Raw genomic sequence first — 13951 nt, 5'->3', positions numbered from 1 at the left:
CCTACTTCTTATCAGTCAGTGATGTTTTCCTCTATCACCAACAGAGCAATCTGTCTCACTGAGATGGAACTGACAGATCAATCCATCCAGCCTATTTTAGACATTTATTTGTCTTTGAAGTCTATCTTAAAATTATCTGGACATGGATCAAGTAATTACAAAAAAAATACAAATGCAGGGGAAAAAAAGCTACTCATATCCCACACTTTCCACATGAAATCACTACCAGTAATTTTTTTACCATAAATAATGTGGCTCTTTTTTCTACATCTCCTGAAGTTTGTCAAAAGACCTTTTAAAGAAAACTGGGACCAGATACAGAATTTAAGTATCACTGTCATTAATGTGTGAAAAAAAAAAATTCCTTTATAAATCCCCATGAACCAAGGATTAAATTAGTGCTCTCTCCTCTCCTGCAACAGCATACTGGTTCTGTATACACTCTCATGCCTAATACTTTTGCAGAGTTACTTCCTTCCAGGATGCAGTCTCCCATGTCATGAGTATCCAGAAAACTTGTCGCCAAGAAATCTTGACTGCATTCAGCCACATCCTACATACCTACCTTTGGTTTTCCTCATTAAAGAAACCTTTCTTTGTAACTACTTAGTAATCATTAACATCTGGGAATGGCAGACGTTACTAACCTGCATAACTGGTCTTTTTTTTAATGCTTCTGTCTTTCAAATGAGACTGTTAAATGAAACTATATCTGGTCTAGGCCCAGTCCTGGACCATCTTGATTCCCAGTTTATTTCCCACAGACATCTACTTGTTTACATTTCTCAGTCAGCTACTGCTCTATTCACTCAAGTGTGCTTTTGCTGAAGTGCTGCAATGGCTTTCCCAAAAAAAAAAAAAAGCTCTATTGTGTAAAGCCACAAGCTGACAGGCAGAATTAGGAAACCTGTGTCAGGCTCAGCACAGGACCAGTGACAGATAGAGAAAGAAAGGCTGTGGGATCTACTCTCTATTTGTGTGACAGCCCATGGTTTATCTGTTTTTTATGTCAGCCAAGAGTAGCTAGGAGGCATAAATGGCCACAAAACTCATCTCCCTGCACTTTGTCCTATCAGAGCAGATGATGCAGCTCACTGCCCAGAAGCCACAGAGTCCAAGGACAAAAGCTAAAGGACACATAGGAAAGAGAATGAATTTTGACAGGTTTTATGCACAGGAAGGAATTCCGGTGTTAGATTTTCACCTTTACTTATGGTGGTGAGAACATGTGATTATGCAAAACATGTTGTCCTCACCAGCCTCCTCAGCCTTGTCAGAAGACTGCATTTCATATCATCCTGCACTGTCATCCCTACAGAAAGAGGGAAGAACACAGAATGAAAAATGAGATCCTTCATCAGCAACAGCTCCCGCAGCAGCTGGCAACACCACTCACTCTGCTCAAAGGGGAAGTGCTGCTGTGCAAGGTATTTATATGCTGCAACCAAACCCGTGATCCCTGTGCCAGGAAGGTGACAGAGTTACATTTTGAAACCCTAAGTGTACAGTTTAGAGAAGAGAAGTGCTTTGGGTAAAGCTCCTTGCTGTTTAATGCCAGCCTAATTCCACTGTCACTCAAGCCAGAGGTGAAATTCCCATGGACTCCCTAGAACAGTTTAAAGCTACCCACCTGTCACAGTCCTTCCCCTCCTTCCCTTGGGCTTACATTTCCCACATCATTTTCTCTTGGCAAGCATTATTCAGGTTACCACAGATGAACCACAGTTATTCATCTGGCTAGTTCATAACAGTAAGATGCTTTTTATCAGACCAGACATGGGAAACTAAAGGCTTTTTACAGAAAGCTGCTACATTACTTCACGAAGTCTGAAAAGCTCAAACCACAGTGATAAAAAGTATTCTAATATATCCATACATACTAACAAAGGAGATACTGTATGCTGAAAACAGGGAAATAGATTACATTTCTAACATGACAGGTCAGAAGACTTAATTACTAACTTTTCTTGAACCTTACAGCTATTACTTCTCTAGTAAATCCTGGGTGCACTTGCAAAAGAAGCCTCATTATTTTAGATTTTTAAGACGAGCTGGCTTAACGTGGATTTAACTATCAGGTTTATGTGTGCAATAGAAGAGCACACATAATTAAGCCTTCTTGAAATGACAACTACACACACACATTCATTAAGAAGCTGAAATAGAAAAATGTCTTTCCTATATTTATTTTTCCCCTCCAACAAAGAACAAACAATCAAAACTTACTGGTAACATAAGGAAATCAGCATTTCACATTTGTCTTACTGGAGAAGATTTTGTAATCCTTCCAGATGATCTTCAAATGCAATAAAGCTAATGAAATATTCCTATAAAAAGGGAGATGTCGGCTTATCACATTACTTTGAACACTCTTAATACTGTGCTAGTGTAGTTTCATAAGAAGAAACAAAAATAACTTGACTGTGATCTGGATGGAAGTGCCAAGTGGTGTAAAAAGTGTGAATTTTGGAAAATTTCTGTCCATCTCTCAGACATGTATGAGAATAGAAATACATTTTTTAAATTCTTCCAATTGCAAATATTTTTAAGGTATTGTTCATGGGACATCCTACAGAGAAATTAAACAGGAGTCTAAGGGCAGGTTGATCCTGGCCTGGAATTCCACAGAGATTTATTTTAACTTGACTTCATTTTGACAGTTGGTCACAAAAAGACCAGAGAAGTTGCTGCTTATGTCAGGTACTTTGAAATACACAAAGTGCTTGACTTGGAAAAAGGTATCTTGTTTGTTGGGTTTTTTTTTAAATGAAGGAAATTTTAATTTTTAAACACCCTAGGTTCACATTCCTGCAGTCCTGAAGCACCTACATTCCTGCTTGAAACTTGAGTACACCAGAGACTGACTGGGTGAAGAGAAACACACAGGGCAACTCCTTTCAGGCCACAAAATGCCTGACACACAATGGAGGTATAGAGGTTAGGAGAGGTACAACTGCATTTTTTAGAGTCTACAGCCAGATGGACAGACTTGGCAATGATTTGGTCACTGCTAACTGGCAGTAAGATACACAGCCAAAACAAAAGGCAAAAATAGGAGGCAAGAAAAAAAAAATGGTACAGTGGTGTTATCCCAAAGCACACATTCCCTATAATCTCAAAACTTAGTGGGGGTCCTACCCCTACACCTGTGGGGTTAGGGCTGTACTGTGTCAGTGTTCTCCCCCTGTATCAGCACCTTTACCAAAGGTGCTGCATCACTTAAGAGATTACTATGGTGCTTTGATGGAAAACAGAGTTAGATAAGCATTTTATCTCTAGTATAAAGATACCACTCCCTAAACACACAGGAGAACACAGGGAGAGGGCATAAAAGGAGGAAAGTACAGCTCTGTATACAGAGTACACAGTCCTTTCTCTGTGTACTCATTTCTATCATGGCATGCGATGCTGTAATTTGTAACACCACAGTAGTCAAAGGCCCCTATTCAGCCCGGCTGCCTCTATGGCTAACAACAGATAATCCTCCAAGAGGGTTCTGAAATAACTGCTCACTCATTTAAAGACATATCAAGTCTTTATCCATTAAGAACTCATGCACTTTTAAAATGTATCATCAGATGCCCAATGCTTTTGCTTGTTTTGAGATGGATTGCCTTGAAGCCACACCCTTTGCATTTGTGGTACTTCCCTAGAATCAACATCATCTGACAAAGCATACTGCATCAGAGGAAAACCACTATATTTACATTATTATTTTCTGAGGAACTCATACTTTGTTTGCTTTGACAGTTCTATAGTAATATAATTGTAACACCTATAGAAACCGTCAACATTCCAAAAATACTTGCTATTTGGGACATAATTTATGCAAAGTATCCCTATGTCTCAATTTCCTTATTTCAGTGTACTGAATGGCTGTTGAGTGGGAAGAAAAAAATTAAACTGGAGGAGAGTTTTTTGTATCATGAAAAGTAACTGTTGTTCTAGACAATTGTGGGCACAGGAAACTTAGAAAAAAGTTCTCAGACAAATTGGGGACTTTTTTCTGACCCCTGCAGACTTCTCATCGCTGTAGGTATATATTAGTTTTAAATGGCAGGAGTCATCTCAATTACAGAAAGTCAATTTGGCACTTGGACTCCTAAGCATATAATGATGCAATCATTGAAGACACTGTTAATGAAGCTCTCTTGGGCATTTATAAATGCATCAAAGCATGATGTGCATACATCTGATGTACGTATTCAAAATTTGTCAATACCAAAAAGGAATACAAGTCTTTGAATTATTTCTTATGGTCATGTTACAGCATTTGCCATTTTCAAGTACTAAGAGATCCGCATATTTTCACTGAATAGAAATCAAAGCTCTGATAAATCCTCACTGAGTAGCATCTCATTTTCTCCCACTCAAGTACTGCTATGTTTGGACAGCAGACACAAACGCTTTTGATTAACATGAAACACCTAAGCTCAGGTTTACAGCTTCTATAAAAAGCACTTCCCCACACATTTCTTGGAAGAGCTACTTGCTGATGGTCAAAAACTAACCTCCTGTAACCTTTTAACAGCTTTCAAGAGCACAGCTACCCTCTGGCTTCCCAACCATTACTTCTAAATACCTGTTTAGAGGCAAGGCCATTCACTTTTAGCTTCTGGTAGTTCTCCATATGTCCTTTAAGCTCCTCTCTTCCACCAGAGAAATACTGACTGCACAAACTTACCCTGTATGTGCTGGTTTTCCCCTTCCTCTCCCACAGTGGGCAAGCAACCTGCCATATGTGAAGGAATGGACCATTTTGACTTCCTAGCAGTTTTACAGTGGCCTTACAGTAATGAAGGCAGTTACACAGAGAAAAGATAAGGCTGCTCTTTCTGAAGCATCTGTGTTGTACTTTACTTACAGGATATTTGTTTCTTTAACATTTGCCAGTGATGCAAAAGTGTTGTTAACCTGAGTGGGGGAGGGGGGCACACAGATGGGGAGAAGGGTCTCAGGTCAACAAAACAAAGAAGTTCATGAAACATGTATCAGAAATATTTAAGCTAGATAAGATCTAGACCTTGCCATAAGCTGACAGGTTTCTACTATCTTTCATTTAACTCTACTTACCTTAAGTTTCTTTGACTGTATTTTTTTTTTTTTTGAGAACAATGATTTCCTCTTTGATACAAAATTCCAGATACTTTGAATTCTTCAAAACCTCCATTACCATTAGGGTTGGACAACTCCCATGTCAACCATGTTAAGGGAGCCATATGAAAGCTCCCTTGGTATTGAGAAAAGTGGATTTTCATGTTAGCTGAGGTGACTTTCATAGGACACCCTAATGTGCACATCCATTTAGTTTTACTCTGGCACTTTCCAAGTTGTAATTTTAGTAACATTTTGTTCAAGGTAGTACAAAAAACTGTTTGTTGGTTTGGAGCTTTTTGTTGTTTTCCTCTTGCCAAAAGAATAGTACCATCTTTACTCTTCTTCCACAGTTCAAGATGAGAATTAGCTGATAGCACAGTAAGAAACACAGTTATTTCAAATGAAAAGAATGGTTCAGTCTCCATGAGTTTCTGAAGCTGTAGGAGAAAAGATACAAAGGTGAGAAGAAAAAGCAAAGATCCCAAATGACCCCAGTGCCCTGACAGTGATGCCTCCTGAAGCTCCACTAGCAGCAGAATTGCTTGCCAGAAAAAGTGTACATTGCTATTATTAGCACAATGAGGGAACATGATTGTTTGACTCTTCCTTATGTTGGCAGCTATATTGAATCACCCCATTGAAAAGCAACAATTCCCATAAATTAAAGAAACAAGGGTAAGGCTGTGTTAGTCTAAAGACCAGTACAGTATAACTGTTGAGGAGAAGAGAACAAAGTCAAACCAAATAAACCTTAAAAACCCATGCAGACCTTTCAGGCAAGAGAAAAAATACAGTTATCTTCCCAAGAAAGATCAGCCCCTGAAAACATATTTACCTATAACTATAATAAAACTTCATAGCAATAGTCTAAATTGAAAAGGAACACAGCCAAAAACATTGTATTTAATTCCTATCTGTGAACTTCAGTTGTTTAAGGAGCTAATGGAAATGTCAAGTGCCTGGTGAAAACATTTATCACTAGCTGACAGTTTGCTAAAAAGATCATCACACTCTTTAGATTTATGAGTCTAAGGATCTGTCATAATTTGATTTTAAGCTAAATATCTAACATTAACTGAAGCTAGAACTACATTACTGCTCCTTCTGAAGTGAGATTTTTCCAAAGGCAATGTCAATCTAGAACAAAGAATGAGAGAGAAGTGTGTTACCACCTTTCTGATGTCTCTTTGCAGATAGAAAGGGGGCAATAAAACAAACAAATTTTACCCTCAATAACAGCTACTGGTAAAATATTGGAGAATGGATTTTCAGATATAAATCCATGCAAAGTACTGCAGCTCCAACAGAACGTCACATCATGGGAGAAAGGAGATAAGATATGGGAGGTTACATATTCTGAACATCCCCACAGCTGATGCCCAGTAACAGCAGTAGATCTATGCAAGCCAATGTCCAGCAGCACTACCTCAGGCAAGCAGCAAAGGGGCAAAACTGCAGTGGTGATAGAGGAACTCATGCTATGGAGAACAGCTCCCTCAGAACCACACAGATACAAAGTACAGGACACAATCAAATAGACATACCACAGCCAACAACAGCACAGATGGATGCCAGGGTCAGTAGCACTGATTAGTGCAAGCCTCTCACAGCACAAACATTCCCAGCATAACCTTTCCCAAGGCTGGGGTGACTGTCACAATCAAGAGAGACAAACTGGCTTAGAGCCCAGAGATAAAGTTACAACCTGCAGATGAGTATGAACTGATCAAAATCCATGAACTTAAGGCTTTTAACTGCTCACCATCAAACCTGCAGATGAGGTAATACACACTGCACCCTTAGGAAGTGGTCAGCATCAATATGTGTGGCAACTACAAAGTTCACCACCATGTTGTGCTTAACAAAGACTATGGGCCTAGCTTGGTCAGGAGCAATGCAGAGCCCAGCAGGCTCCAAGTCTGGTCCTTAGGACAGGCTAAGACCAAACCACAAGACACAGTGGACACCAAGCGCTCATATTTGCTAGCACATGGATTCTGCAGCCACAACCATGGCTATCCTACCTCTTCTCCCAGTTTTCCAGCTGCAGATAATGAAACTACATCTTTGCTAGAAAGCTACATACACACCAAACTAGGAAACGATTGACACAAGCATGACCTAGTAATTTTAAGTAGAGAAAAACCATTATCTGTGAACCTTTCAAAATCTAAGATGTCAAAAATTATCAGAAGTACAAACAGCATCTGGAAAGAAATTGAAAGCTTTAATAAAAGTTGAGGGATTCTTTTTATTGAAATATGGACTGCTTCTTTGAAAATCTAAAAACTTACACATATTCTCAACACGTGCATTTAGTCAGCACCTCTTCCACAAAAGCATGGACAGTACACATCAAAGGCAAAAGCAATGCTTAATTAATCTAAATAAAGTAAATAAAGTAAATTAATCTAAATAAAGTGAGTGTTTTGTCCTCTAGGCTATGAAAGTATGACAAAAAAGACATTATACATAAAGGAAGATGATGGCACAACATTAATCAAAACAGCACGAAGAAACAAACAGATCACCCTAAGATGTAGTCAAGGGATATCAGTCTGCAAAAGTGATCAGCTAATTGAAAGGGTCACACAGGGTACACTTATACAAAAAAGATACAGAGGAGAAATACAGAAATAATACTGAACTGTTTCAATTTGTGTCCTACCAAGCAGTATGCTCCATTCAGGGAACAATCTTTATACAAGACAACTACAAGAATACTAAAAGTTTGAGTGTCTAAAGAATCGTATCACAAGACAAAATTAATAAATGAGCCTGAAAAATTATTTTAACAAAAGGGAATTTACATAAGCAGGACATTATATGAAGGACAGCATTAAGATGTAATGCTCAAAAGAAAAACCAGCCTTTCCTTTCTCATCGTGTGCTTTCTGCAGTATTATGAAGTTATTTGGGGCTAAAGACCAAACATTTGCTCTTCTCCACATTCATAATTGTTACAAAAATATCCAAAGAGGAAGCAATGGTCTAATTTGAGTTAAGGTCAAAAAACAGGAGCACAATATAAGTTGATTTGTAAGCAACTGAGACAGTAAAATCTAGTTCCCTAGGAACGTGTGTCAAAGTTGTAGGAAGAGTTCAGACTGCACTCTCTCCCTCAGCTGGCATCTTTCCATCTGCCTACTGCCAGAAAACTTGTAGGTTTATTGAGAGATAAGCTTCTATCCCTCTGTCAAATGCAACTGGAAACTGACTTAAAAGTGGCACATAATCTCTGTTTTCTCAGAAAACCACATATATACACTGACTGCAAATACCCTTGTCTTGAATTTGCAGTCGCTGTTATAAGATTGCACAGGAGACATAAGCCTGACCACTTAAGTCACACAGCATTGTTCTCATTCTGTCTGGATGGATGTATTTCTTCACAGAGGTATAGAGAAATGAGGGGAAAATTGTTTCCTTAAGTAGCAACCAGAAGAAAAACCAGAGTTAAATAACATTAATTTTCTTCCTAAGAGGACAAACAGTGTCTAAAGCACTAGGCCCAGAAAAATACAACTGCCTTAAGCAATATGGAATGATCCCTCCTGTGGCTCCAGGGAAGAGGCATTTGGATTTGGGCAGGGAGCAGGCTCTGTATACCCACAGCACCATAGCAACCCTACATGGTCACTATGAGCAGGCAACCCTGACTAAAAACAGTGAGAATTCTTCCTAGGAGGGCCTGATGTCACTTAACACCCCAAAGTACCTAGAAAAAGCTGGACATTTCCTTAAAGTCCTTCAAGAAAGAGCATCTGGACATGCTGTAGGCATAAGGCCATAACAGATCCACCACCATTAGGTACTCTGGGGATCACATTGCATGTGTGGCTTCAGCAGTCACCTAGCAGACTCATCTACACTAAGAACAGAAAGACTGATCTGGCAGCAAGATTCTTTTAAATAGCAGGAAAAAAAACCAAAATATAAAGTCACATACAATGGTTTGGGTTGGAACATGACCTTTAAAGAACATCTAGTCCAACCCTCCCACCACTGAAAGTGTTCAATGTATGGTTGAACAGAACTTTGAGTAACTTGATATAGTGAAAACTAACTTTGCACATCTCAAGGAGGTTGGACTAGGTGATCTCTGAAAGTCCTTTCCAACTCAAACCATTCTGTGACTCTATGATCAGTGTTAACCTAGCTTCCTCACCACTTTTGCTATCCCACAAGGAGCAGGCTGCACAGGTCTGCCAAATCCTCCTGTTCCTCACTAGCTAAGTAAGAGTTTTCCACAAGGCCTGGATGTATACATTTGTCAGGTATTAACCAGTACTTCTGCTGCCTGTGACCTATTTACTCAAGGCTAGAGTTGAGATGAAGGTAGGTCAGCTGAAACTTTCTCCAAGAACCAGAGACAGCCTTCACAGGTTGTAGTTTGCAGTGGAGTTTTGTGATAACAGGAAATAACCCATATGGTCCAGAAATAAAAGTCAGTAAAAATTCCAAGTGAAAGTCAAGAGCAAATGTAAAGACTTCAAAACTTTGCTTTGCCTGTGAACAGACAGTTTCTAGTGATCAGTGCAACCAACGCTGTGCATTTGTATGTAGTGGAAAAAAAAAAAAAAAGCCTGAATCTGATAAGTTATAACATTATTTTCCAGATAACCTACAAGCTTTAGTCCATTTTTTCCATCCTAAGTAACCTCCATTCAATATAAACAGATTGCAGTTGCATTACACTGTCTTAGTGCTACCTGGAAGATAACAGTAAAGTCTTTTTATGCAATAAGCTACCACTCACTTACTAGTCTTTGAATGAAAAGATGGAAATAATGCTGTAAGAAGGAAATAACATTGTCTTGCCAAGACTAGAATCATACAACAAGAATTCTCCTCACAGTAAATAAAACTACCAGACACATTGGTTTACTTTCTGTTGTTCATTTTCTTCTGCCTTTTTGAGGAAGGATGCTTATGGTGTCACCATCATAAATGGTATCATCAGCAAACAATCAAGCTATTTGAAATTCCATTTTGTACTAGCTCCAGGATTCACTAACTGCATATGGAGAAAAATTGTAAGCATTTCTGATCAGGTTTGATTATGGAATAGAAAAACTATTCCCATCACTTTGCAGCAGGCAGTCAGAGGCAAGGGTATTTTCAACAACTCCTCCCAGCCATCAGAAGTGAAAACTAGAAATGATCATGATCTTTTTGCCTGATCTCCTTCAAAAGGTCGGGGAAAGATGAATATTATGAGCTTATTTCTGCAAAGCAGAAAGAAAAAGATCCTGCCTTCTAAAAGGAACAGCTACACAACCTAAGTTAGATACAGCAGAACTGCTAAACCATTGAAACTGAGAGGTGGATTACTTTGTAATAGTTTTTCATTTCCTTTTTGAAACTCAAGATACAAAAGGGAATACAATTAAAAACAAATCTACTAATAAAACCATGGACTACTAACTCAACTGCCTAACTAATAATGCTACTCCCCAGAAAACACACTGAGAAATATAATAGGTTCAAATTCCCCTGATACATAAGGTCTCTAAGAGAGAAGAGGTCTATGTGTGCAGATCGAGCTGCATCAGAGTGGTTATTTTTCCCTGAATCAGCATCAAGAGGGTAAACAATCATTTTCTGCCAGCCTATGAGAGCATTCTTGTAAATGCAGCAGATACACTGAAGCCATTCATACTCCCAGTGTGGCACTGCAGCCAAAACTCAGGGTTAAGACAGTAGCCTTGTCCTTTGGCTTAACTGAAGGGAAAGTTTTGTCAGAAGTAATAATAAAAAAAACCAGAAAATGTGACAAAAACTTTCAATGTAGTACTGGAAAAAAAAAGAAACAGTTAAGCAAATATATTTAGTCTTCCCCTCACACATTAAAAAAAAAAAGCCTTAAAGTACCAAAACACGTAAAATCCAGATTGTAACTAAAGGTAACATGATACTGTGCTTCAAAGCCAGAAGTCCACAGTAACTGTTTGCAGATGATAAACACAGGATTTGAGCTAGCAGCTCCTAGAACAGGAATCAAGGTTATTTAGAAAGGAAGGGAAATCAATCCTTTGTTTTATTTAGGGGACAGTTTATTCAAAGTAGTTACAGCAGATTGAAACACCCCTCATTGTACTCCTATTTCAATCACAGCTCCTCCTCCTCGTGAATATACAGATTGCACAATAGGAAAATTAGACAGGATGGCCGTGGAAAGAAGGGGTAGAGGAATAAAAGTCCATGCTGGGGGGGGGGGGGGGCGGACACGACGGGACTGTCTTTTTCAAGTAGCTCCTAAGCCAAAGTGAATTTCCACCATCACCACTCTTTTCTCAGTTGATTTTGCTTCTGCTGGGTATTTCATACACTTCAAGTCAGGTCACTTTGACTGATGCCCTAACATTACCATAAGACAGTCATTTAAATTCTCTCACACCATAGTCAGAGTTCCATTTAAGTATAAACAGGGCAGTTTCTTTAAAGACACAAGTCTGCCCCTTAGCACATCACATCCCACCCTCCTCGCATCCCCTCTTTCCTCCACCCCTTCACTACATCGCAGGTCTATAAGAGATGCACTGGAAAACAGAGAGGCCAGCAAACAGTAGTTAAATTACTGATGTAATCTCTCAAGTAGCTCTCTGCCCAAGAACATTTTAACTTCAGCTGTAGCTACTCCTATGTCAGGACTGATAAGCTAATGTGAAATGAAGCAATCTGTTTCACGATATAAACAGTTGTTTACCTACACAAGGTACAATATAAACAAATGTATCTATTTATACATCATAATCCATGCTTGTTGAAGAACAAGAGAATAATATGTTCCAGGTCAGAAGTTACAGTATTTCCAAGAAAACAGGGGAACTTAAAAAGCTTGTGTCTTCTTATACTAGACTGACCCAATGACATTCCCTGTTCCAATTCCTTAGAAACAAAACCAGAGTAATACAGGGCCTGTTTTTTCAGAAACAGGGTACCTTTGATTTAAAGGAACACCAGATGGGGTTGGGGGGAGGGCAACCTCATTATCATGCATGCATATAGGACAAGAAGTAATGGTTTCAAACTGAAAGAGAGTAGATTTAGATTAGATAAAAGGGGGAAAAAAAAATCCTCATCGTGAGGGTGGTGAGGCACTGGAAGAGGTTGCCCAGAGAGGCTGTGGATGCCCCAACCCTGGAAGTGTTTAAGGCCAGGTTGGATGGGCCTTTTGGCAACCTGGTTGAGAGGAAGGTGTCCCTAACCATGGAAAAGGGTTGGAATCAGGTGATCTTTAAGGTCCCTTCCAACCCAAACCGTTCTATGATTCTACACAGTTTCTTCCAACACCTCTAAAAAGTCAACGGTAGTATCTCTTCAGCGTGGCAAGGGAAGAAAAGAAATATAGGAACGAAAAAAGTGAGTTTTACTTTTTCCGCCCCTGCAATCCAAACAAACCAATTTGCTCCCAAACCGCACGCTTCGCTTATATCTGAGAACACTCAGTCCACACTCCCCTTCATTATTTCCGCCCCCGCCAAAAGTGGCTCTTGCACTCCGAAGCACCGAACTGTTTCGAGACGCTTTAGCAAATGTATGTAAATCGCAGAGGAGAAAACACGCGAGTCTCGGTAACCGTTTTCACGACGTGCCCGACCCCACACGCCAGAAGCCGCGCCGCCGGCAGCACCGGCTCCTCACAGCCAGCCCGAGGGCTGCCGTACCCTTCTGCCACCGGGCACCGCTCCTCCTGCCTCCAACGGGAAGACCGCCTCGCCGGCAACGGGGCACCCCTGGGCAGAATGCCGGGCAGCCCCCGGGGGACAGAGAGCCACCGGCGGCGAAATCGCCTTGTTTCTGCCCCGGGAACAGGCCTGCAGCGCGCCGAGCCGCGTGTGCGCCGGCTGCCCGGCGCGGGACGCAGCAGAGAGAGCTCTTTACGTAAGGCGATGCGGGTGCTTGGCTCGGCACCACCTCCCGCAGCCCCACAGCCGCGGCGGGGAGCGGGGACACCTCCCACCCCACTCCACCCGCGCGGGGCTCGGCAGGAGTAGTTCCACCTCCCGCTGCGCCCGGCTACTTACCTCGCCGCTCCAGCTTCTGCCGGCACGGGGTGGCCCGCGGAAGGTGCGCGGCGCCCCGCGCTATCCCGCGGCCCCGCAGCAGGGCGCTGCCGTCCCGGGCATTGCCCCCACTCCCCGCGGCGCCGTCACCACGAAGCCGGACTGTGCGCGGCGCCGCCGCTCCCGGGCTTTTCTCCGGCGGGGGCGGTGGCGGGGGCGGAGGGAGGGGAGGGTGGGGTAAGGCGGCCGCGCCCGCAGTTAGGCGGGCGCCATTAACCGCCGCGCTGCCGCCGCCGCCACGCGCTTTGAAGCGGCCGCGTCGCTCCGGCGCGCCAGGCACGGCGGCGCCCCCTGGCGGCGGGCGGCGGGGATCCCGGGGTTCCCCGCTTGGCGCGTTCGCGGCGCCAGTGCGGGCAGCGGCCGCCTCCCCGCGCGCGCCCAAGCAGCACGTCTCTGTTGTTGTTATTGTTTGTAATTTATTTTCGGGAATCGTATCTCAGGCTGCCCGAGTGTGACGCCTCACCGGCGCGCAGGTCACTCAGCGGCGGGAGGGAGACAATAGGGGATCGATTTTCCGAAGGAGAGCAGAGGGTTTGCCTCGCTCGCGAGTAAAGGAAGAAGGGAAACGCATGGAAACCGTGATGGGCATGGCTGCAAAAAATTACACAAACCCAGCTGCTTTCCTGATGCTGGTTTATTTACGGAACAATGGCTGGCTTTCTCCCGTAAGGCACGGAGGTGCAAAAAGGAGAAACACCGAGCTGGAGAGAGGGATAAGGAGGCGTCTGGTTGGTTCCCTGAAATGCAGCTTAGAGCCTTGCCCAGCTGTAGGAGCGGTGCCAAAC

The 13951-nt window shown here is 42.0% G+C and overlaps 1 protein-coding gene across 1 annotated transcript in view; it reads right to left on the bottom strand.

Moving 5' to 3' along the window:
* The window catches only part of RNF144A (ring finger protein 144A), a 69245-nt gene extending 55961 nt beyond the window's left edge, over window positions 1–13284 (bottom strand). The window contains exon 1 of the mRNA XM_061989928.1: window positions 13128–13284. The gene's annotated coding sequence lies outside the window, so the exon portion shown is untranslated. The remainder of the gene's footprint in view (window positions 1–13127) is intronic.
* Between the last annotated feature and the right edge of the window lie 667 nt (window positions 13285–13951).

This window comes from Colius striatus, chromosome 2 (genome assembly GCF_028858725.1).
Source record: "Colius striatus isolate bColStr4 chromosome 2, bColStr4.1.hap1, whole genome shotgun sequence".
In the NCBI taxonomy this organism is placed as follows: domain Eukaryota; kingdom Metazoa; phylum Chordata; class Aves; order Coliiformes; family Coliidae; genus Colius; species Colius striatus.
The sequence above is the reverse complement of the archived record's forward strand: the minus strand, read 5'-3'. Positions and strand labels throughout refer to the sequence as shown.